Below are 25,073 nucleotides of genomic sequence, written 5' to 3'. Positions count from 1 at the left end.
TGAGACTAGGTGGATTCTGAGAGACTGCGGAAAGAGAAGAGGATTTAATCCAGATTTATGTCTACATCTAGGGGAATTCGAAGAAGAAAGGGATAGAAGGGTCATTCAGAGATACAAAGAGCTCCGAGAACCATGATCCCAGAGTGCCACCAAGGCCAGAGGAAGAATTAGGGTCTCAGGGAGGAAAACACCAGCACTATCAATGCCCCAGAGAGGCCAAGAGATTGAGGACACAACACAGCTGACACTAGATTTGAGATTCGAAGCTCATTTGTGTTTTTGCTGACTGTACCTTCCATCGAGAGGCAGATGCGAAAGCACATCTTTGGGCATTATGAAATGAGTGGCAAGTTAAAAAAGCGAAGGGTGCGCATGTGGACCAGTGGAGCCGTTTGATCAGCACTGAGAACAAGTGAAAGCTTTTCAAGGGGAGGCAGATTTGAGTAGAACTACACACCAAGAAGGAGGAATCAGTGGAAAAAGGAGAGACTGACCGTATTAAAAGAACAAAATGCTAAGAAAGCCTGGCAGAGGTGGAATCAAGAGCTCAGGAGAAGGAGTGGTTGGTGTCAGAAAGAAGACACACGTATTCTTTTCACAAATGCACATCCTCCTCCCCTGCCCCCAGCAGAGGAAATCCTGGCCCCTTCTACGGAGGGCTTGCTCGCCATCCTCACACTGATTAGCACCATGCGTTTTTACTACTAACAATACCTCATCCGCCAATCCTATATTCACAAACTAGCAATATAAGTCACCTGGCTCTTTACACAGCTTTTGCTTATTAAAACGAACTTCAGGAAGCAATTAAGAAAGAAAAATATCTTGCAACTCACTGGAGAAGGGTCATCTGTCGATGTCAGGGTTCTGGTATTTTATTTCTACATTAAATTTAAGGACATGAGGGTTTGTTAAACTGGCTCTGTATTTGGAGATTTGTGGAGTTAGCATATTCTGAATGTCTTCGGCAAGACAATTTAGGTAAGAAAGTTTGTGCATATCCGTCAGCGCAGGTGACAATATTCCAATGAAGTATTTTACAGAGTGCGGAAGACAGTCATTAATAACACAACGTCCTCAACAGTCATGCATATTTCTTTTTTATAACAAGCATCTTGTTTGGTAATGGCAGGACAGCAGAGTGAAGATCCTGCCACATTGAAATTCATGAAGTACAATCCATTTTATGAAATGCACATATAAAGACTTTCTACTCTACTCTTTCTAAATTGCTGTCTCTATCCTTATGACTTAGGGATTTGGGAAATACTCTCCTGGTAATAATACTTTAAAATGCCTCTCCCCTGCAGTATACCCATTACGTCGATTGAACTACATAAGAAATTCTTACAATATAGCCTGCCTTATCTATATAAGGATAATTATCCGTGGAGGATGCCATGCTTACAAGGAGTAGGGGGAAAGGACTAATGGCTCCAGTGGAGGATTATCCTGGGGCTCAGCATCTTTGTAAGAGCAGCTGGGAGTACATGCTGTCAAAATACATCAGGCAAATCAAAAGGTTAGAATCTCTCTCCTTTGGTAAGATGAAAGGGAAAAATGAATGAAGAGCATACTCCGCATTGCTATGGTTCACTTCCTTCTCTAAGCTGCTGGTCCAAGCCCTGCTTCTTGAGACTAACCGGGGAGAAGAAATGTCTGATTTATGGGATGTTTTCAAAGAAGTGCAATTTGAATACGCCTAAGTACAAATAGTGACTCAAACCAGGGACGAGTTTCGCCAGGTGGGTGTTCTGGGAGGGCCTGTTTTGTGACCAGAGCTTTGGAAATTTTGTAATTGGCATAGTGACTGTGTGTGCAGTAAGTTGATACTTCTAAACGATGTCTTTAAGCACATTTTTTTTTTTTTGAGGAAGATTAGCTCTGAGCTAGCTACTGCCAATCCTCCTCTTTTTGCTGAGGAAGACTGGCCCTGAGCTAGCATCCATGCCCGTCTTCCTCTACTTTATAAGTGGGATGCCTACCATAGCATGGCCATGTCTGCAGCTGGGATCCGAACCAGTGAACCCCGGGCTGCTGGGAAGCGGAATGTGCGAGCTTAACCGCTGTGCCACCTGGCCAGCCCCAAAGCACATTTTTTACTTTCGAATTTTCAATACATTTCTTGCTACTTTGTTTACCCTACTAAGTAAGCTTTCAGAAATAAACTTCAGTCACGTCCCTGTTTCATGAATTCACATTTAGTGGGACCCCAGTTCAGGAGGATTGATTTGTGTATGTGTGTGTTTGTATGTGTGTTTTAACCTATTTTATTTTTAACTCAGGAAGGAGAAAAAGAAAACAGCAAGTTATAAGCCACAATGTCATATAAATTCTGAGGACGGCAATAACGGTGGGGTCACAAGGGAAGTGAATTAATACTTTTTGAATATACGCCATGTTCAGTCACTGAATTAGGTGATTTTTTATTAGAAGGAAGGATTTCTAAATCCCAGTCCAGAGATTCTTGTAATCTAATCTTTGAATCATTTAATTCTTGTAATACCAAAATATACTCTCTTGAAAGACAGAAAGAGGCATGGGACTAGCCCTTGGGACAGAAGAGTAATCTGAGGTCATGTAGCTCAACCAGCTGAAACAAAGTAGATGACCCAGAATAAAGCCAAAAAAATCTGCCCCCTTCAAAACAAAAACAACAAAAAACTCCAAAGCAATGTCAAATACTGAGCAAGTAAAACAGATGGCCTCAATTCAGCAAACTTAAACGCATGCACTTTTCTTATAATAGAGCTTCATGACTCTTCACTCAGAATGGATTTCCTCTTATACTGGACTCAATTTTAACTGGCTTGAATGAGTGGATTCATAGCCAGCTGGAGAATAAAGGCAACCTGTTCCATTAGGGTGCCGGGAGTGGCAGCTGTAATTGCCAATGGAAGGAGGCGATATAGCCTACGGCTATAGACCAGCAGACGTCCAAACTCGCTGCCAATCAGGAGTCTCCGATGCAAAGGATACAGTGCTTCAATAATCCCCAATTATATTTCTGTACGATGGCAGAGAAAGGAGACTCTGAGAAGTCGAGCAAAGATTAATTTATGTCGAATGGACTCAGGTTAAGGCGGGAGAAATATCTAAAATATCAAAATGTTTGGAGTAGTGTTTCCACTATATTTAAGTTTTATTGAAAAGGAATATTTTACTTGTAGCACCTCCAGAACAACAGTGTTTTGTTTTTCTTTCATTTCATTCATTCTTCTCCTCAATCATTTACTTGTTCGTTGTTTTTATCCATCCAACAGAATTTAATGTGTGTGGCTGAGGTGTTCCTCTGTTAAGACATTAAGGAAATACTGTGGTTGCAGATGGCCTGATTGCCAATTGATCTTAAATCATTTATACGGGGTCCAAATGATATCTAGGGAAATCTTTCTCTGATGAAAGGGAAATGAAGAACTTTGGAGTGCCCATAAGACTTGGGCCACAACCCACGGCAGTTCCTTTGAGAAAAGCATGTCAGTGAGTAAATCTCCTTGTCATTAATGTAGGTCTTGTGCATATAAACAGAGAAAAATCATTAAGGCAATGTTATATTATGATATTCAAAAGAATAAATATTTGAATATATGGTTATATATTCAAAGGAATAAAAGGGAAAAGGAATGGGAAGAAAGAAGAAAGAAAAGGGAGAAAACAGATTAAAACAGGAGGATGAGGCCCCCACTCAGGGCAATGCAAGTACTTATCAATCTACTTCTCAACTCAGATAAAACAAACTCTTCACCAGCACCAACTCAAGAGGTGCGGAAGGCCAGCCTGAATTACATCCTAGGGCAAAGTTTTGCTTGATACCTCTCTTTGGAAGTTCACTTCCACATACACATTCAGTTCTGTCCAGCTAATTTATCAGACATTTACTGAGCCTCACAATAGGGCAGGCCTATTCCATGTGTGCAGTCTATTAAAACTGCCCCTTAGTAATTAGTTCCCCAAATCCTTGGAGACATGCACACGCACATACTTGCCCACATTTTCTTTGCTTTTAATTAATCAATTAACATTAATCAAGTGTACCATTTCCTTCTCCTTCTCCATTCTCTTCTTTTCCCAAAGAATTGGAAACTAGAGAAATCAAGTCTTACACAAACAGCCAAGAGCAATTAGAACAAAACTGGTTCAACAAAATTGTGAAATTGGTTAATTTGATCTTTGCCTTCATGAAATGCCCTTCCTGTAGCAACATCATTTAGTTTCCACATTTATTGAACACTTACTATCTTTCAGAGTCTAGGAAACCTGTTCTCAGACAGCCTTTTGGTATTATTTATTTATTTATGGGTGAATATATATATTCTTTTAGGTGCCAGGTTAGGTGCTGGTGTTTCACCAATAAACAAGATAGATATATTTACAGTCCAGTGTGTGTAAGGCAATGTGCTGTCTTCCCCAGGGTACCTGCTTTTAAATTTTCTCAGATTGCAGAATAAAAGGCTTTAAATTGTAGGAGAGGAAAAAACTATTCCTCCACCCTCTTATGTTAGGTAACTAGGGCCTGTGAATTAAGCTGACAAAAGACAAATTAACAGGAGAAAAGGTATACACATTTCATTCAATGTCAGTATTTTAATTTTTACATGCACAGAGACCTCCATAGAAAAGAAATGAAGACCCAAAGAGGCATCAAAGACTTGGGGGCTTATATGCCATCTTAACAAAGGATAATACATTTGAAGAGAAGTGACAAGACAAACGAAAAGGAGTTTGGGCTTCTGGGGGCAGTAAATCGAGGGAAGGTAAATGGGGGGGGAAATAATGGAAGATAGGGATTATCTTAGTCAAGTTTGTGCAGACCATCTTGGTGCTGACTTTCTTCTCCAGTGATAAGGGCTGCTCTCCTCCTAGTATTAGAGAGAAGAGGGGGAGCACTTTCATAAAGGAAAATTTTTTTATCTGGTTTTACGCAGACAGGGGGAGGGCAAAGAGCTCTTTCTGTGTTTGCTGCTTCTTAAGTGCCTTCAGCTCAAAATAATCTTTATGTCAAGGTGTGTATTTAGGGGGGCCTATCTTGATCTCCTTTAGTACCTTATTAAACGGTTCCAGGAGTGCAGGGACTGTAGCTGGGGGTGGGGTATTTGGGGCATGGAGACGGGATTGATGGGACTACTACTTCCCAGTCTGGATGAAAGAATTAGGAAGGCGGGGGCTTCGGGTGGCATTCTTCCCGGAAAAAGGCCATCTGCACAGCACACCCTCCAGGTGACCTTGTTGTGATGATTTCACCCAGACCAGAGAGCTGGCCTTCTTCTTCTTTGAATCAGGCTTTAACGTGTTCTCTTCATTGAACTCCCTGATCTACCCCGATGTTACGGACTTCCCTGTTCCCACCTTCCTTTCCATCTCACACCCCAGCCTCCTGACCCCGTGGAGCTGATTTCCCTGGGCTGTGAGCTTTCTTGATTACTGGCATAGGTGAAAAGTGGGCCTCAGAGACATCAAACCTGCACTCCTTAACCTATAACTCAATGATCTTGGGCAAGTTACTTAATTTTCTAAACCTCAGGTTCTTCAGCTATAAAATGGGGCTGGCAGCATCTGCTGCAAAGGTCTCTGTGAGAATTATTTTTATGGGAAACTTTCGCTTGATCTTAGCCAAAAGGCTGAGAAGCAATAGAGAATCTTTCAAATAACAACTAACATTGATTGAGCTCTCGTGGAATGCCAGGCACATTTCTAAATACCTGACATATATTTATCTCAGTAAATCATTAAAAATAACTGTGCAGAGGGGGCCGGGTCGATGGCGTAGCGGTTAAGTTTCACTCACTCTGCTTCAGTGGCCTGGTTTGTAGGCCTGGATTCCAGGCATGGACCTACATCCCTCGTCAGCCCTGCTGTGGTGGCAGTACATATACAAGAGAGAGGAAGACTGGCACAGATGTTAGCTCAGGGCCAATCTTCCTCAGCAAAAACAAAAACAAAAAAACTGTATAGAGTAGACACCATTATTATCATCCTCATTTTATAGAGGAGGAAAGTGGGGGAGGGAGGGAGGCAGAGACGCCTGAGGTCAGTGGCTCTTTAGGTGCTAGAGCCAGGTTTGGGATCCAATCTGCCAGTCTCTGGAGCTCTGGTTTCTAACCACCATCCTACTGGCAGCCAGCACAGGTTAATTTTCTCTCCGTTCTTTGAGTGCTCTCTAAGGCTTGCCAACTGGCTGCAGCCTCCCGCACGGTCAGCAGTTTTCTCTGCCGCCCCCTACCGGACACCGACGTCACAGCACTAGGGCAAGCTGAGGGCTCGCGTTAATTAAAGCTTGTGGCTCTGGCAGATGAAACCCGGCAGGACCCATCCCCTCAGGGATCCCTCTCTCTCTGTCCCGTTGCACCACCACCACAACTGCCAGTTCCTGATCACGGGCCTAATCATCTGCAGAAAGGCCCCCGATGCTCTGGAAAGCAAACACTGAAGTGCCCAGGGGCCTGGCATTCAGACCCTCTCCCAGTTTGACCCAACCTGCAGGTTAGTCACTTACACACAGTGAAACTGGCTTGATGAGTGATTTCCAGGCTCCGAGTGGACTGTGCTGTCTCTCCTGATAGCTGTTCCCAAGTATTTGAAGCCCTGAAGTGGAAGAGGGAGAAACTTACTTTGTGTAGCCCAGTGAGGCTACACCGGAGGCATAGTTTGGTTCAATATAAAGAAGACTTTAAAAACAAAAAAAAAGATAGGGCCGGCCTGGTGGCATAGTGGTTAAGTTCAGGCGCTCTGCTTCAGTGGCCTGGGGTTCGCAGGTTCGGATCCCAGGCATGGACCTAGCATTGCTTGTCAAGCCACATTGTGGTGCATCCCACATAGAAAGCAGAGGAAGACTGGCACAGATGTTAGCTCAGGGCCAATCTTCCTCACACACACACACACACACAAAGACAAGTAAGCTTGTTTCCATTGGATATAAGAAATTGTTTTATTTTCAAGTATATGGGGAAGCCATTTTGGTTTGAACTTAACCTGGACTGAGTTTTATTTGAACCAAAAAAGCCTGACTCATGGGCTGTCAAACATACATCACACATTCACTTTAATTATTACCCTAAAGTAAAAAAAAAGTACTCTTTTGAAAATAAGAGTTAATGCCTCTCTTCCTATGACACCAGGGTCACGTAGACCCACTGTGCACATGCTAATCTGTAACAAACACCTCCTTGAACCCTTGGAGGAATGTACCCCGTCACCCTTCATCTGTGCATCTTTGGTTTAAAATGGTATGCAACTGTGCTAGAAATCGCTCCTCTCTAGGCTGCTTTCTTCCTCTGCGAAGGCTGCCATTCTCGAGCTATTGTCCTCAGTTTGGCTTGAATAAAACTGTCTTTTTTTCTCTACTATAGAACAAGTATCAATTACTTGCATGAACACATCTATAGAACGGGCCACTCTCAGAAGGATGAGTTCTCTGTCTGTGGAACTGTTCAGGCCCCAGGAGGACTCCTCGTCAAGGGCACTGGAAGGTCACAGTCAACAGTAAGAGCAACGTAGATTTTGAAATCAAACTGAGTTTGAATTCCAGCAATGCTGCTTACTAACAGTACGCAGCAGACAAGTCACTTCATCCTGCTGAGTTTCCTTGTGTGTGAAGTAGAGTAAGGGCCCGGGAGAGGGTTAAGTGATATGACATACATACAGCACCTTGATTGGTTCCCACATTTAGAGGACACTCAACAAATGGTGTTTATTTATAGCTGACAGTCATAAAGGCCTTATTAGGTGTCAGACACCATTCCAAGTGGTTTGCAAATGTTAGCCATTAACTCTCATGACAGTCGTATGAGGCGGTACTCTCACTGTATCTGGGTAGAGTATTGGATGCAGTGACTTCTAGAGCCCCTTCCGACTCTGAGATTCTATGACAAGGCTCCCATGACAGCAATACTAATAGCAGATCCAGCCGGCCAGCTCTTGGTGAACAAAACTGATAGCTGATGGACTGTTTGACTATACTAGCTACAAGCTTTCCTGAACCTACGGGTCAAGCACTTAGATGAATGCACCCCTTAAGTCACATACAGCTGGGGGCCCCTGAAAATACCCCCTAATAAAGCATTTTCTCCATTACAGCCATGTCCATTAACACATTCTGCCATTATTCTTGAAAGCATGCTCTGGCTGCCTGGGAAACGCTCTCCTCTTCCCCCGCTTCTTCCTCCTCCTCTTCCCGCTCTTCCTCCTCCTTCTCCTGCTAATTAATTGCTACCGTGTGTTTAATACTTACCTATGCCAAGATCCATGTTAAACTAGATATATGTGTGTATATATACACCTACAGACAGCCATAAACATATACACATATCTGAGCAGGAGAGTGACGGGATCCAGTTATGTTTTGGTAAATTATTAAATATAGGTCCAGTCTGATCTCGTTTAGGCCCTTCCTTATTTACACAGCCACTTTAATGTGTCTGGGATCTATTCTTGTCCCCGAAGATCCCTTATTCCCTGTCGGTGAGCGCCTGCTCCAGCTAAGTAAATAGCAGAACTGAGGTTTTCCACGACAACAACTTCTCATTATTTAAAAGGAAAAAAAGTGCTTTATAATGAAAGGTGGTAAAAACAAGATTGAGGTAAAAGACAAGGTGATCAGAAGATGAAGAATGAACATGGCATCTAAAGAACTGAATTAGGCCGTGAGAGGCCAGGGCAGTGCAAGCTGGTAATTATGTGTTAAGACTGACGCAATGTATCCACGTTTCTCAAAAGCTAACATTTTGCATGATGGATTTTCTGTGAGTAAATGCATGACTTCTTTTTTTGCTCTTAGAGCTTTTTCTTTTTAATCACAGAAACTCATAGCCTAGAAGGAAGGAAGGAACAAAGGGTGAATTATTCCTTCATTTATTCATATAATTGTTCAATAATCATGTATTAAATTTTTATGATGGCAAAGTTTGGAGTCCCATAATATGAGAAGCATTTGGAAACTGTTAAAGAAACCAATTGATAAAAGGGTAAAGAAAGTTGGTCATTTGCTCAAGGAAAAAGATTGAAGATTTATCAGCAAATACCTTTAAGTATATGAGGGGTTATTATAAACAAGAGTGATCCATTATTTTTCTTTGCCAGGTAGAAAAAATAAGAAGAAATAGGTTTCACCTACAGCAAGAAGAGTTCCGAGGCTATAATGGAGCCTCATTCTAGAATTAGGAAGAGTCCACTGACTGGGCTGTCTTAGCAAAGGGGAGGCCCAGGCGTGGTTGAGAGATAAGGAGCTCCTCACGCTACTTTCTGCTGATCTCCATAACCCGCCACACCCTCACACGTTCAGTCTCCGTCCAGCAAGACAGATGATTGGAGCAATCACTGCTAATTGCCTGCTCAGCACTGCTGGACAGTCTTTGCTCTGAGGCTAGATTTGACTCCCAACAGCACATCTCCCAGCCCTGCTGGGGCGGCAGACAGAGCAGCAAGCTCAGGATGAGGACCCTGGCTTACAGGTCCTGAACCACGTCTTGCTTTCCTTCTTTGGATGCCAGTTTTCTCGTCTGTAAAATGAGCAAGTTGGTCTCAGTGCTAGCAGTCCTCAAACTTCAGTGTAGATGAGAATCTTTACTATGATGATGATGATTTTTTGGAGAGGGTACATGTTTAAAATCTAGATTTCTACCCCCTTCACTACATAACTTTTTTTTGGAGGAAGATTAGCCCTGAGCTAACATCTGCCACCAATCCTCCTCTTTTTTTTTTCTTGTGGTTGAGGAAGACTGGTCCTGAGCTAACATCCGTGTCCATTTTCCTCTACTTCATTAGTGGGACGCCTGCCACAGCATGGCTTGACAGCGGTGTGTAGGTCCACATCCAGGATCCGAACTGGCAAACCCTGGGCCACAGAAGCAGAATGTGCAAACTTGACCATTGTGCCACTGGACTGGCCCCCCCACATAATTTTTTATTTAGTTAGTCTGGGGTAAGGCACAGGACCCAAGATTCTGTTTATTACTAAGTGTCTGATATGAGGGATCCTGGGCTAGTATGTTAGGTTGCTTGGGCCACCATAGCAAAATATCACAGACTGGGTGGCTTAGACAACAGACATTTGTTTTCTCATGGTTCTGCCGGGTCCTAGTCCAAGATCAAGGTTGGCAGGTTTGGTTTCTCCTGAGACCTCTTTCCTCGGCCTGTAGAGGGGGACTTCTCGTTGTGTCCTCACAGCCCTTTCCCCTGGGTGCACGGCCCTGGTGTCTCTTTGTGCTTCCTGGGCTTCTCTTCTCAGAAGGACACGAGACCCTAGAGACCTCGTTTTAACTTAATCACTCTATCTCCAAATGTAGTCACATCTTAGGTACTAGGGGTTAGGGCTTCAGCATAGGATTTCTGGGGGACACAGTTCAGCCCCTAACAGTCAGATAATCTCTAAAATTTAACGACCAGTGAAAGCCAGATCACCCTTCTCCCCCAGCTCAGCCTCCTTTTTGAGTCTTGTTATAGAACTGTTGCAAGATAGCTAAACTCCTAGTTTTATGGTCTCTCCACTTCTCTAGCCGAAGCTCTCAACCCAATTCTGGTGACATCTGGCCTTCATCTTCTGGCCCTAACTGGTATTACCGCCGTATCTAAGGAGCCTGCCACCTCCCACCTCCCACCTCCTACTCTGGTTTCGGATCTGTTATTGCCTTATTCATTTATGTCCTTACTTCCTGTCTTTCTCCCCTGCTGGACTGTAAAGTCCATGGATCACCTGACCTATATAGAATGTTTTGTTCTCAGCACCATACACGTTGCCTGGCAGACAGTAGGCACTCAGGAAATAGTGATGCAGGAATAAATGACCAAATAAGTAAGATGAGTTGAGATAACCTTTAAAGGCCCATTCCAACCCTCAAATTCAATCGCCTTTTCCCTCTTTATTCTTCCCCTGGAACGGGGTTTAAGAGACTTCTTCCCAGCCACCGGGAATAAATAAAATATGAATAAATAAATAAAATACTGAACCACAATAATATCTACCAGAAGCCTGAGAGAGGTGAGAATCATGCTCACTTGTCATCCTACCGATGTCTTAATCACCAATATCTTAATCACCAATGCCTTAATACTGCCCTGGACCTTGAGTCCTTGAACTGTTACTACCCAGAGATAAATCAGGGACAGAGGGAGGCAGTTAACTGGCCAGGAAGAAATGTCACGCACCACCCATGATGTGTAAAGTCCTGCCGGTGACTCTGCAGGGTCCCACAACTGCAGTCTGCGGGTACTCATCAGTTTTCCTGCAGGAGCCCCAAACTCTTATAAGCTTTGGGCCAGAAACATTTGCTTGGACAACATAAGCAGTTAAGCTTTTTAACTTAAGTAATTGTCTTAGGTTGGTGGAAAGATGCTGGAGTGTGTCAGCAAAAGCAACAAGAGTAAAGCAATAAAACTAATAAAAATAAGTGAAAAAATAATAGTTTAAACAGAGAGTCTGAGGTATACAGGTGAATTATAATCTCTGATTGGGTTGGATCTGCAGACATCAAGTGAGGTCGTATCTTAAGGCTACAGAAGGCAATATTTTTAGATAGCTCTCATGTATGTCTTCATTGAACACCTCGACCCCGGGCTGAGTTGATTACTTTTTCCTTATATTTATTAAATTTGAGAGCAAATATTTGTTTCTGTGTCTGTTCCCTCCACTATACCAGTGGTTCCTTGAGAGCAATGATCAAGTCTTATTTATTTCTGCATCCCCTGCACCTGCTCCATGGCCCTCAAAAGTTGTTTATTGAATGAATGACTAACCAGGAGATTTAAATATTATTGATGAGTGGATTGCCAAAATGTTTTATGGCAGATTGGACTGAGACTCATTAATTCTGCCATGACCCTTCTAATGTATCCTGCTCTCAGAGATTTTATTTATAGAATTTTTAAAAACTAGTTTTTAGTCTAAGGCCAAAATTTCTCAGAATGGGGAATGCCAAGCATGTTGAGGGCAATAAAGAAGCCAGGCAAACAATGCCTGCATGCCCACCTCTGGGAATGCTAAATGATTTTCAAATTATCCCACGTCAGACATAATCAAGAAAGTAAATATATTGAAGAGGAGTCAAATACTGTAACATAATGCAAAGCATTTAAAGAAATCATCTCGTGCTCCAGATTATACACATTGTTAATCTGCTCAATAGTGTACCTAATAGTAAATTGACTCTAATTATTATTAACAATAGTTCCATTCACTGAGAAATCAGTTTATAATAAAGAGTTATAATAAAGAGTTGTTTAACTTCCAAGCTCCTGGGGCTTAGCCAAGCACCTGCCAGAGAGGCTGTCATGGGGGATCATTATTAATTATAACCAAATTAATTACAACCAAAAGCTAGAACAGAATTTTAAAAAAGAATTTATACAAATGGACAAGCACATGAAAAGATGCTCATTGTCATTAGTCATCAAATAAACAAAAATTAAAATCACAATAAAATACCATTGTACACCCAGAAGAATGTCTAAAATTAAAAAGACCAACAATGTGAGTGTTGGCAGGGATGTGGAGCAACACATATTGCTAGTGGGAATACAAAATGCTACAACCACTTTGAAGAACTGTTTGACAGTTTCTTGTAAAGTTAAGTCTATATTTACTGTGTGTTCAAGCAATTCCACCCCTAGCTGTTTCCCCCATAAGAAATAAAAACGTATTCCACACAAAAACTTGTACGTAAATGTTCATAACAGCTTTATTCATAGCAGCCCCAAATTGAAACCGACTCAAACATCCATCAACAGGTGACTGAATAAACAGAATGTGGTACATCCACACAATAGAATACTGCTCAGCTAAACAAAGGTGCAAACGCCTGATATAGACAACAACCTGGATGGATTTCGGAAATATTATGGTGAGTGAATGAAGCCAGACAAAAAAGAGTGCATATTGTAGGATTCAACTCACATGAAATTCTAGAAAAGGAAAACCTAATTTACAGTGGCAGAAAACATATCAGTGGTTATCTGGGTTGGGCAGGTTGGTGGAGTTTTTTACGGACTGTTGAGGGCATAAGAGAGCTTTTTGGATGATGGAAATATATTCTATACCTTGGTTGTGGTTACATGGGTTTATACATTTGTCGAAACTAATCACACTGTGTACTTAAAATAGATACATTTTTACCTTACATAAATTATATCTTTATAAAGTTAATTTAACCAGTCAACTGAAACTAAATAAATGTGTTCAACCTCTTTCTTCTCTTCCTTTCTGTTACCTCCTACGATTAATCAATTATTCAACTCTCCTGACTTGATTTAAAAAATTTCTCTCAAATGAGTCTCTCCTTTCTCGCTCTCTATTGCCTAGTCTTAGTTCAGGTCTTCAGTCTCTCTCCTCTGCACCAATTGGGGAGCCTCTTGTCTTTTCCCACTCCCTTCAACTCCAGCCAAGGCTTTCCTTCTCACTACTCCTAATCATGTTCAGTCATTCCCTTGATGGAATACTTCCATTGGCTGCCTTTTGTCTATAGGTTGAGATTCAGATTCCATCCTTCCTTCTACAGATATTTATCGGGAAGAGGCAGGCAATTACACCCCATACAGGGCCATTCCTAAACTGTTCCCTTTCAAGGTTCATCTTTAGTCGCTTGGAACTTTCACGACTCCACACTTTCATACGTTCTGTAACTGTCACCTGTTTTGTCCTTCCATCTCTTTCTTCCTATGTACTTCTGTTTCTTAGAGATTTCCTCCTCTGTGAAGCTTTTTCCCACTTACCCAGGCAGACCGAGGTGTCTCAAAAGCTTTTGCTTAACCATAACACAACACTGCCTGGTTATCACTTCATTGTGTCTGTGAAGTCTGCTCCCTTTCTGGGCTGTGTATGATTTGATGTTACAGACTCTGCTGTAGTCATACCTGTGCCTCTAACAACTAACATCACGGTGCTCAACAAATGTGTATTGAATGAAAAAACCAGAAACATCCTTGGCCATATTTCTATCGATGATAAAGTTAGCAACATAAATTCCCCTGTTAGAATTTTCTCCTCTCTGGTCCTCTCATAGTCTTTTATCAATACATGTCTCGTATCACTTATTATTCTCCCACTAGACTGTGAATTTTAAAAAATTTTAGAAATACTTTAAGCACCTAGAAAAGTATAGAGAATAATAAAGTAAACTTCCAGGAACCCATTCTTGTCAAATTTTTGTTCTATTTGCTTCAGATGTTTTAAAAAAGTAAATATGACCTTGATAGACACAGTTGAAGGCTCTGAGGACCCCTTCCTGATGCCTCTCCCTTTCCTGCCTCTCAAAGACAATCACTCTCTTAAATTTGGTGTTTGTCATTTATTTGCATATTTTTATACCTTGTAAGTATGAATTCATAAATAATGCACAGTGTTTTTTACATATTTTAAAACTTTCTACAAATACTGTAATTCTGCAAGTTGTTTTTTGTTTTGGTTCAACATTATATTTTTAGAGTTATCTATGTTGGTACATGCAACGCCAATTTAAATGAGTGAGTTAAAGAATATATGCCTGCAGAAATCTTCAACTAGATGTAATCCAACTCTGTAGAAGCAGAGAACATGCCAGATTGTGCCATTGCGAATTTTAATAATTGGTCTGCCACAAAACATGATATTCCGTAATTAGCCTTCCTTCTTTTGGCTACTGTACAGGAGACCATGCCACAAGATCGTACAGATGTCCCTGAAGAGATGATACCTTAAAAATCAGGACTGGAAAGCATCTTTCATAAGCTATAGAAATAGACTAAATACCCAAATTTCAAATTTAACAAAGACAAATGTAAGGTGTTGCATTTGGGTGAAAGAAAACCAATGGCACAAATATAGGATGGGGAGGCGTGGCTTAGAAGCAGAACATGAATAGAAAATGGAGCGGTTTAGTTGATGGGTAAGGGAGGCTGTGAAAGGACGCTCCAGTGGAGAACCACCGAGATGCAGCCTGCAACGAGGAAGTTTGGTGACAGAGTGAGCTCCTTGGGCTCACTTGGAAGGGCCTTCAGTTTCTGAATGTAGAGCTTGTTCAGGAGAAAGAAATGAAAACAGTTGAAGGACAAGGTCATGTTTCACTTCAAGAAAAGAGGTTGAGACCTGGGGGTTATCTGGATGGTTCATTTCCATGATGGGAAGGGAGTTCTATGTGGCCCTGAGAGAGGAGTGGACCAATCGTGCTCCTCTTCCTGAATTCCCACTTCAGACCACCACCCACCCTGTCACACAAACTGGAAACCTGGGAGGGGCTTCAACTCTCTCTCACTTTTTTCCCTCCTCCCTATCTGGTGGTTTTTAAGTCCTGTCAGATCTACATTCTCACCATCATCTTATCTACCCACTCAGCAGCCTTTAGTATTTGGAACCAATCCTCCTATGTGAAACTCCATCTTCTGTCGGTTCTGCACGTTGCCTATTTTCCCATATTTCCTCCTTCCTCTAAAAATGCCAGAGGCACAACCAGAATATTTTCTCAGCAGATCCACCTCGGGCCTTTTTTACACCCATCTTCTTCTAAACCATGTGGTGGAATTCCTAAAGACATGTCTCAGCCCTTTTCTCTTTTAATGCTATCTACTCTCCTGGCTTGGAGCATTTCACTCACATCTTAAAGTTCCATGACTAACTGGTGACTCCCAAGTTTATGTCCCCAGCCCTGGCCTCTCTGAGTCCCATGCTCAGACAGTCATCTTGACTAGGGTATCTCAAAGACACTGCAACTTTCTTATAGCTGAGATGGAATCATGACCTTTGTTCCTCTTGTAGGGCCGCCAACTCACTAAACGGTACCCACATCTACCCAGTTCCGAAAGTGAGATAACTCAGTGGCATCTTTAACACCTCCTTCTCTCTCACATTTATACCCAATCTATCTTCTGTCCTGTCCTATTTACCTTAAGTATCTCTTTTCTCCTCTCCATCTTCATTGCCACCATCCCAAGCCAAGGAACCATCAGGTCTTGGCTGGACCATCACAAAAGTCTCCCAACTGGTCTTCCTACGTATTATCTGACAACTGCCCCCACTGCTGCTCTTCTCTTCCTGGCTGTCAGCGTATCTTTCCAAATGGTGTGACTGATATGAACTTGATCTTAGAACGCCTTGAAGGCATCTATTATTCTTAGGAGAAGGAACAAATCTTTAATCAGGCCCTGAAGGTACTGCCTGCTCTGGCCCTGCCCAGCTTTCATCTCCTCTCAGCAAGCTGCCTCTGCTCTCTGGTCTCTCAGTCTCTCCTGCATCCCCAGCCTTTGCTTGGAAATCTCTTCCTCACCCTCCTCACTCCTAACTCCTCAATCTAAGTCAGGTTCCCATGTTATTCACCCTTAAAGAACTTTATTTCCCTCCTGAATCTCTTGATCTCTATTCAATCTTATACATTCACTAGTGTGATTGATTTGATTGATGTTAATATCTAGCTCTCAAGTAGACTCTAAGCTTCATGCAGGCTTGGACCAGGCATATCTGTGTTTGCTTTTCCATGTTTCTAGACCTTGCTCACAGCAAGTCCTTCAATAAATATTTGAGAGTGAATGGGCTCCTGGGAAATGGATAAAAAAATAGATCTATAGGATGATGCAAGCCTAGCCTCTAAGTCTTGGGTCAGAGAATCATTTACTTTGAACGAACAAGATTCAAGGACACTATAAATTGCAGAGGCATGTGCCTTGTTAGGCCAGGAAACATATCCCTCCCCGAAGGCTAGGACTTCGCAATTCCCGATACCCTGTGTCAGAAGTCAGCTGGCTGCTTGCACTTTTGAAAAACACGGTGATACATTAACCCTCAAAGACAAGGTGCAAGGGCATGACTTTGCTGTAGGGCTGCCTGACTGCAGCTTTAATAGCCTGTTCTCCAAATGTGCACTGACGTCAGTGGAAGTTGCTTGTGCTCAGCGCGGCTGACACAGCCTCCATGGTGCAATTTGGAGAGAAGGATTTGGCCTGAAGACACTTCACCTGCTACCTGTTTGGGGCTTAAAGTGAAATTTAGCCTTTCTTTGTTTTTTTTTTTTTTTGTGGCCCTGATGTAGTTTAACCTTCATTTGATATTGCATTTGCATTTCCTCCTATTTTATTATTTACAGACTATTAAATAAAAATCTGAAGGTGGAGCTGCGCTGGGGGAGGGGAGCAGAGTCAAGTTCTTTTTAGTCTTTTGCCAAAGTTCCAAACAAGCACAATGAAAGGCACAGGGAGAAATGTTTTGTCACTTTAGGATTCAATAGAGGTTGCAGGATTCTGTGTTTTATGCCTTTTTTATTATTAAAAATCTTTTTCAACCTTAAAAATAAGATGTCTTAGCCATAGGATCCCAGAAAATCCTCACCAAATGACTAATCAGAGCATCGTATTACAATACAAGAAATATGTTGTTGATGGAAAAGATTTCCTACTGAGTGTTCATAAAAAGTAGTCCTATGAAAGCTGAAGTTTCATACGGGGTTCTTTAAAATATGATGTCGCAAGATATCAGAAATGTCTGCAAAGGCCTCGAAGTTAATTTCTCCCCGTCACTGCTCTCAAAGTACCTTAGACACACCTCAGTGTCGCGCTTCTCAGGGCATTATGGTAAGTTGGCGGCGTGTCTCTTTGCTGAGATTGTGAGTCCTTGAGGCCGGAGAGCATTTTTCAACTCTCTGTGATAGGCCCAGCTTCCGTCAGGGTGCCTGGCACATGGTAGGTGCGAAAAGAATAGGAATTGGGATCAGAGAACTTTCTGCTCCAATCCTACTCTCGCATTTTCATGCTCTAGGATCTTGGCAGATACCTAACCTCCTCAGGCTCCATTATTTTGTGAAATAGGGAACCATACCTTCTCGCAGGGCAGCTGTGAGAATGAAGTATGTGTCCTGCATGCAGTAGGTACTCAGTAAATGTTACTATCAAGGACTTACGAGCTAGGATGTTGGATTCTGCTTTTTGCTAGCTGTGGGATCTTGGGCAAGTCCCATAACCTCCCTGAGCCTTGGCTTCTCATTTGTAAAATGAGAATAATAATATCTACCCATCAGAGTTGGAGTGAGAAACAGATTTTAGACTGCTGGATTTAATGGATCAAAAGCAACCAAACAAACAAACAAAGTCTAGTGACAAAGGCAGCACCGCCAATTTTTTGTTTTTCTAAGTATAAATGTTCCATAAAATAGCCTATCATCTACCCTCATCATAAAAGAGTATTTTAACACCAAAAAAGTAGGGAGGATTTATTCCTTTAAATGAATATATCTTTAAGGAAAAAGGCTTTACAATGTCTTTATTTTAGACCAGTGAAAATCTTAGTCTTGCGCCAGCACTAGTCCATGTCCAGCCTTTGGAAACTACTAATTATGAAAATTAAATGAGATGTGTATAAATAGCTGAGCATAGAGTCCAACACATAGGAAATACTAAATAAATATTAACTGTTGGTGTTTAATATTATTTTTATCTCCATCATAAATTAAAATACTTAACTATTCCATGAAAAAGTTTGATAAATGAATGAACTAAATGCCTGTTATGTTTGTGATCAGTGGAGCTGAAGAAGGAAAGGACTAGTGATAGGAATGACTGACCAGACGCTTTGGGATAGGAATATTTTTGGCAAACACTCATGGAGCGCTTCCTACGTTTCAGGTGCTCCTCTAGGTATTTCACATGTTTGATCTCATTTGTGCTTCATAAAAACCCCATTTGTACAGATGAGACAGCTGACGCACAGAGAGTTGATGGAACTTGCTCCAGGTCCCCCGTTAGGAAGCAGTGCGGCTGGGGTTCCAACCCAGGCAGGCGGGCTCCATCACCATGATCTTCTGCCTCCCTCTAGTAAAGACGAGATATATGATAAATTCCACTTTAAATGAATATAGCGTATAAATAGAGAGAAGTAAAAGACAACTGAAGGGCAGAGCAACAGATTGTGTTGTTGAACTAGATAGGAAGGAGCAAAAAAGAGCGTTAGATGATAGACACATCGTTCCATAAGCGCATCCAGTTTTATGTAATATTTTCATGCTCTAGAAATGTGCCAGATACCATTTTAAGTGCAGTTGAAGAATTTGATGTGTCGAGGGCTTGGCACACCACCTTTATTTTCTGCTAGGCCTCTCCACTTGGGTTTTCTGAAGTGTGACATATCTTTGATAGTGATGTTTCGATGGGTGAGGGGTGAGAATGAGAGGAAAGAATGTCAGTTTGGCTCTGAGTCTTGTTAAGCATTTCCAATCCATGATATTGCCAACAGCAAGAGGAAAGTGCTGGGAGGGAACCACGTTCCAGCTAGAAGAGGGGCGAGAGGCCAGGCAGGCAGGGGTAGCCTCTTTGCCACTAAATCACCTGTGTAGAACCCAGGTTAATGAATCAATCTCCCTGTGAAGGAGACCCCGCTATATTGCTCTGCACCAGCTCTGTGGTGGGGGCCAAAAGCCAGCTCTGGAGATGGGCCTGTGTAGAATATAATGAAAGAAGAGGTCACATTTTCCCAGAATCTGCCTGCCAACATGTGGCCAGCACACAGCTGAAATTGGCAGTAGTGGTCACCCAACCCTCCCTCCCGCCGAAAGCAGAGTAACTGGCTTCTTGGAGACGGTTCAGTCACAACCATGCGCTGGATCATTCCCAAGCTGACGCTCCATAGCAGGGACCCGTGGAGGACCCAGCCAAGGTTGTGGAAGGGGCTGCCAACTCAAGTTGCTCTTTTGGAGACCAGAGCCCTCTCTGCTGGGTTGAGGTTAAGCCACCAAGTTTCACAGGATGCCAAATCACACAGGCTTTCCATCATCTCATTACTAATCTTGTTTCTTATTAACCTAAACAAACACTTCAGCCTCGACTCCAGCGCTACTCAGCACAAATATTATATCCTCTTTACAGTTCAAATTGATGGCATTTTCTGTGTTCCAGGCTCTAAACACCACATGTGGATTATCTGCTTCTCACGACCACCCTTAGCAGAAAATGATGGGAAAGCATAGAGAGGTGAAGGAACTCACCAAGGGACACACAGCAAGTGTACTTAGAGCCCAGGCTAACTCCAACGTCTAAGAGCTTCCACCACATATCAGCACCTCTCTCTCGTGAGGGTTGTGAAAAGAATTATTACTTAAGTGTTAGCGTCTCTCTTTTCTTCCTGGACAGATTATAAACTTGTTGAAGGAAGGGACCATTTCTTACCAAGGTGGTTCCATAACGTGTCAGTCAGCTTAGATTGCTATAAGAAATGCCACAGAAGGGCTGGCCTCCTGGTATAGTGGTTAAGTTTGCGTGCTCCGCTTTGGTGGCCTGGGGTCACAGGCTCGGATCCCTGGTGCAGACCCAAGTACCACTCAGTAAGCCACACTGTGGTGGCGTCCCACATAAAACAGAGGAACACTGGAACAGTTGTTAGCTCAGTGACAATCTTCCTCAAGCAAAAAGAGGAAGATTGGCAACAGATGTTAGCTCAGGGTAGATCTTCCTCACCAAAAAAATAAACAAATAAAAGAAATTCCACAGACTGGGTGGTTTAAACAACAGACATTTATTTCTCACAGTTCTGGAGGCCGGAAGTTTGAGATCAGGGTGCCAATACGGTCAGGCTCTTGGTGAGGGCCCTCTTCCTGGTTGTGTACTCACAGGGCCTTCCTTGGTGAGTACATGCAGAAAGCCTCTCTTCTTCTTTTAAGGGCACTAATCCCATCCCTGAGGGCTCCCTCCTCATGACCTAGTCACCTCCCACAGTCTCTACCTCCTAACACCATCATGCTGCGGGTGAGGATTTCTACATCCGAATTGGGGAGGGGACACAAACATTCAGTCCATAACACGTACTGGTCCTTCATGCATTTGAGCACCTATCACGTACCGCGGACTGTGCTAAGCATTTGCCAATACAAAGACAAAAAATCACCGGGGCTGTTCTTTGGGAGTGAGTAGTTCCATGAGGGTAATGCCCAGCATAACCAAGTCGACGGGGCATGACATATGCCATTCTAGCAGATCTTAGCAATTATTTATGGACTGTTAATATATTTTATTTTAGATGCAGTGAATAAGGGTGTTATACTCAGACAAAATACTTAAATTAGTCCAATAGTAGGTGTGGCATAATCAGATCTATATGCTTGATCTTTGTCCCTGGTCCTGACATAGAACTCCAAAATCCCTTGGAATTTCCTGAGTAATAGGGATGGTAGGAATGCTTTTTGTTCTAATGGGCTACTCTCGGTGGGCCCCCAGATAGCTCCAGGATGAGGGCACGTGGCCAGAAGGACCAAATCTTTATTAGAAGCCTGGAACTTTAAGCACTAACCCCCAACTCTCGGGGAGGGGAGAGAGGCTGAAGATTGAGATTGAGTTAATAATTGATCGTGCCTACGTGGTGAAACCTCCATAACACACACGACAGTGTTTGGAGAGCTTCTGGTTTGTTGGACATACTGGGAGGGTGGTGTGCCTAGAAACGGAATGGAAGCTGCACACACCCCCCACCCCACTTCCTTGCCCTGTACATCTCTTCCATTTTGGCCGTTTCTGAGCTTTATGCTTTATAATAAACCAATAATAGTAAGTAAGTTGTCTTTGCCAGTTCTGTGAGTCTTTCTCACAAATTGTCAAACCTGAGGAGGGGGTCATGGGAACTTCCGATTTATAGCCTGTCGATGGGAAGTCCAGGTGCCTCGGGATTTGCGATTGGCATCTGAAGTGAGGGCAGTCTTGTGGAACTGAGCCCTTGAACTTGTGGGATCTGAGGCTACCTCCAGGTGGTTAGTATCAGAATTGAATTGAACTGTAGGACATCCAGTTGGTGCCCGAAGAAGCAGAGAATTAATCGTTGGTGTTGGAAAAAACTCCTGGGGCATTCTTGAGAGAGAAACATCAATTTGTCCATCATTAAACGTGGACATCAGAGAATACAAACATCTTCTGTCAAAAGTGTATAGCTGGGGCTGGCCCTGTGGCTGAGTGGTTAAGTTCATGTGTTCCGCTTTAGTGTCCCAGGGTTTGGTGGTTTGGATCCTGAGTGCAGACCTAGCGCTGCTCATCAAGACGTGCTGTGGTGGCATCCCACATAGAACTAGAATGACCTCCAACTACAATATACAACTATGTACTGGGGCTTTAGGGAGGAAAAAAAAGAGGAACATTGGCAACAGATGTTAGCTCAGGGCCAATCTTTCCCACCAAAAAAAAAAAAAAAGAAAAGTGTGTTGTTGACTCAAAAATGCATACAATTTCATTTTTATGAATTATATTAAGATCAAAATAAGAGATGGGTGTTGAAACATTTTATGTTAAGTTCCTGTGAAGATTATTGTAAAGACCCCCCCTACTCATCTTCCTGCTTCCACTCTTGTCGTACTCCAATCTCTCCCCACTGAGGAGCCAGGGAATCTTTTTAAAATGATAAATCAGACCATGTCACTTACCTGCTAAAAGCCCATCATGGCTTGCAATTGTTTTTAGCTTAAAACCTAGATTTCTTTCCATGGGCTGCAGTAACCTGCATGCTCCATCTCGTATCTGTCCAAACCCTTATGATGACGATGATTGACAGATAGCATTGAGCATTCACTAAGCACTCTACATGCTTTCTCTCATTTGATCCTTGTGACAGCCCCAGCTCTCCTCCTCTCTAATTTGCACAGCAGCCCCCCTCTGCTCCTTTCTGTTCCAAATCTCACAGAGCGCTTTCCTACCTCTGCATTGGTTATCCTCTTGGCCCAGGATGCCCTTGCTCCAGCTCTTCTCATGGCTGACTCATGTGCACCCCAGGTGTCAGTGCAAACGTCACCTCTTTGGAGAGGCTGTCCTTGACCACCCGGTGCAAGCAGCTCCCTCCAATTGTGATGCTCTTTCCTGCTGATGAGGACTCATCAGAGCCTGTCATGGTCACATTTATTTCTTTTCTCGTGTTTGTCTGTTTTCCTTCCTAGAATATTTTGCAAGCTCTATTTGACGGTTTGTTACCAGTCCAGCACACTAATCTATCACTAGTGCCTGTGTTTGCAAGGATCAGAGGACGTGCTCAATGTGTATTTGGTGAATGAATTGATAAATGTATCTTAAAAATATTAAGTAGCAAACGCTTAAAAAATCCCTATGCATTTCTTGTAAGTAGTGACCAGCTAACTGTGTCAATAAACAGGCCTGGTGAATTAAGGCCTGGTTTTTGTAAGGTCACCGGATGGGTGTGCATTTGGTTGCTGAGTGACCATATGAAAGGCAGGTCAGGTGAACCTTGGGGGAACATACCTACGTGTTTCAGATGTCACTGGATGATCAGGTGCACACTGTCACGCAGTTAAGAGCAGAGAGCTGTGGGAGGAAGGAGTGACCAGCTGTCTGGGCTGTCAGAAAGGCAGCAGGTGTGTGCTCCTCCGATAGGGAGTGGGTTGGTGTGGGCTGGACCTCGGGGTAGATGGGATGAGGATGGAGGGGTGAGGAGTGGCGGGAGTTGAGGTTGGAGGTTACACTACAAACAAGGAAGAAAGATTCTGAAAGATGTTAAAGAGGACAGATTTTGTGTTGAAAGCCCTGGCCGCCCATGGAAGTGGCAAAGAGCTTAGGAAATCAGAGCGATTACATTAATGCCACACAAAGAGAGGAGAGGGATTGGAGGAAGCAGAGACTGCAGGCAAGACATGAGGCCCTCCCCCAACTAAGGTAGTGCAGTAAGAATGAAGAGGATGCTGTGCACTGAGTTAATGCTCAACATGTTTGCTCAGTAAATAGCAGAGAGTCAACATATGCACATTGAAATATACAACACGGGGGTCGGCCTGGTGGCTCAGCGGTTAAGTGAGCACGTTCCGCTTCGGCGCCTGGGGGTTCACCAGTTTGGATCCCGTGTGTGGACATGGCATCACTTGGCAAGCCATGCTGTGATAGGCATCCCACATATAAAGCAGAGGAAGATGGGCACGGATGTTAGCTCAGGGCCAGTCTTCCTCAGCAAAAAGAGGAGGATTGGCAGCAGTTAGCTCAGGGCTAATCTTCCTCAAAACAAACAAACAAACTAAACAAAACAAAAAAGAAATATACAACACATTGTATGACTGGATAAAGGAAATTTGGGTGGTGTTCTGTAAGCCCCAGCACGATTGTTAATGCATAGACCAGCATTACAAGTCCTTAAATGAACGACTGTAAATGTGATTTGTAGATAAGTCACAGGATTAAGAACTAGAAGGGCCTTCAGGGTGCACCTGTGTCCTTACTCTTTTTCTCACCCTTATGGCCTTGCCCTTTCACCAGGGGCTTCTTCACACTCCCTGTCTATGCCATACACTTGCTAATCTCCAGAGTTTTACTCTTGCTGCTCTCTGAGCTCTCCGTTTCTCTCTCCCATCCCTGCCTGGTGAAATCCTACTCATTTTACTTGCCCAAGATACACAGTCGTGTCTGATGCCTTCCTTAACTTTGTTCAGATAAAATGAATTTCTCTGCTGTATGCTGCTGTGTCATTTGCATTGAGCTCTCCTATGTAGATACGTATTGGGGTGAAATTGTGTGGTGATTAACAGGGTGGACTCTAAAGCTAGACTGCCTGGGTTTGCTTGGGACTAGCCACAGAAGTTACTGGACCGCATTGTGCTTTAGTTTCCTCATCTGTAAAATGAAGATAATAATAACATCTCTAATAATATTATCCATCTCTTAGGGTTGTTGGAAGGATCTGATGAGCTAACACGTGTGAAATGCAAGAACAATCCCTGGCACATAGTAAGGTGTTGTGTGTGTTAGCTATCTTCCTGTTTGACTGTGGGTTTCTGAGGGCAGAGGGTGCAGGTCTTTTTCATCGCTGTAACTCCAGAGCCTGGTCCAGTGCCTGGTCCACCGTGGTCCTCAGAGTGCTCTGCTGAATGGGTGGATTGCACAGACAAGGAACCTGAGGCTCAGAGCAGTTAAGGGACATATCCACGGCCCCACTGGAGCATGCACCCAGGCCCTTGTGAGCCCCAGGCCAGTGTTCCTAGGTTGGCCATTGTACTGGTCACCCCTAAATGTGGAGTCAGCTATTCTGTCTGTGTGCCTTTGGTAAGGAATACTCAGTGTACTTAAACTCACTTCTCAGGTTGCCTTTTATGACATCCATGAGAGCGACATTTACAGTTATAAGACACAAAAAAATGAGTGTAAGTGTTAACTTCTGAAATTACTAC

This window comes from Equus quagga, chromosome 14 (genome assembly GCF_021613505.1).
Source record: "Equus quagga isolate Etosha38 chromosome 14, UCLA_HA_Equagga_1.0, whole genome shotgun sequence".
Lineage (NCBI taxonomy): Eukaryota > Metazoa > Chordata > Mammalia > Perissodactyla > Equidae > Equus > Equus quagga.
Note: the sequence above shows the minus strand (reverse complement) of the source record.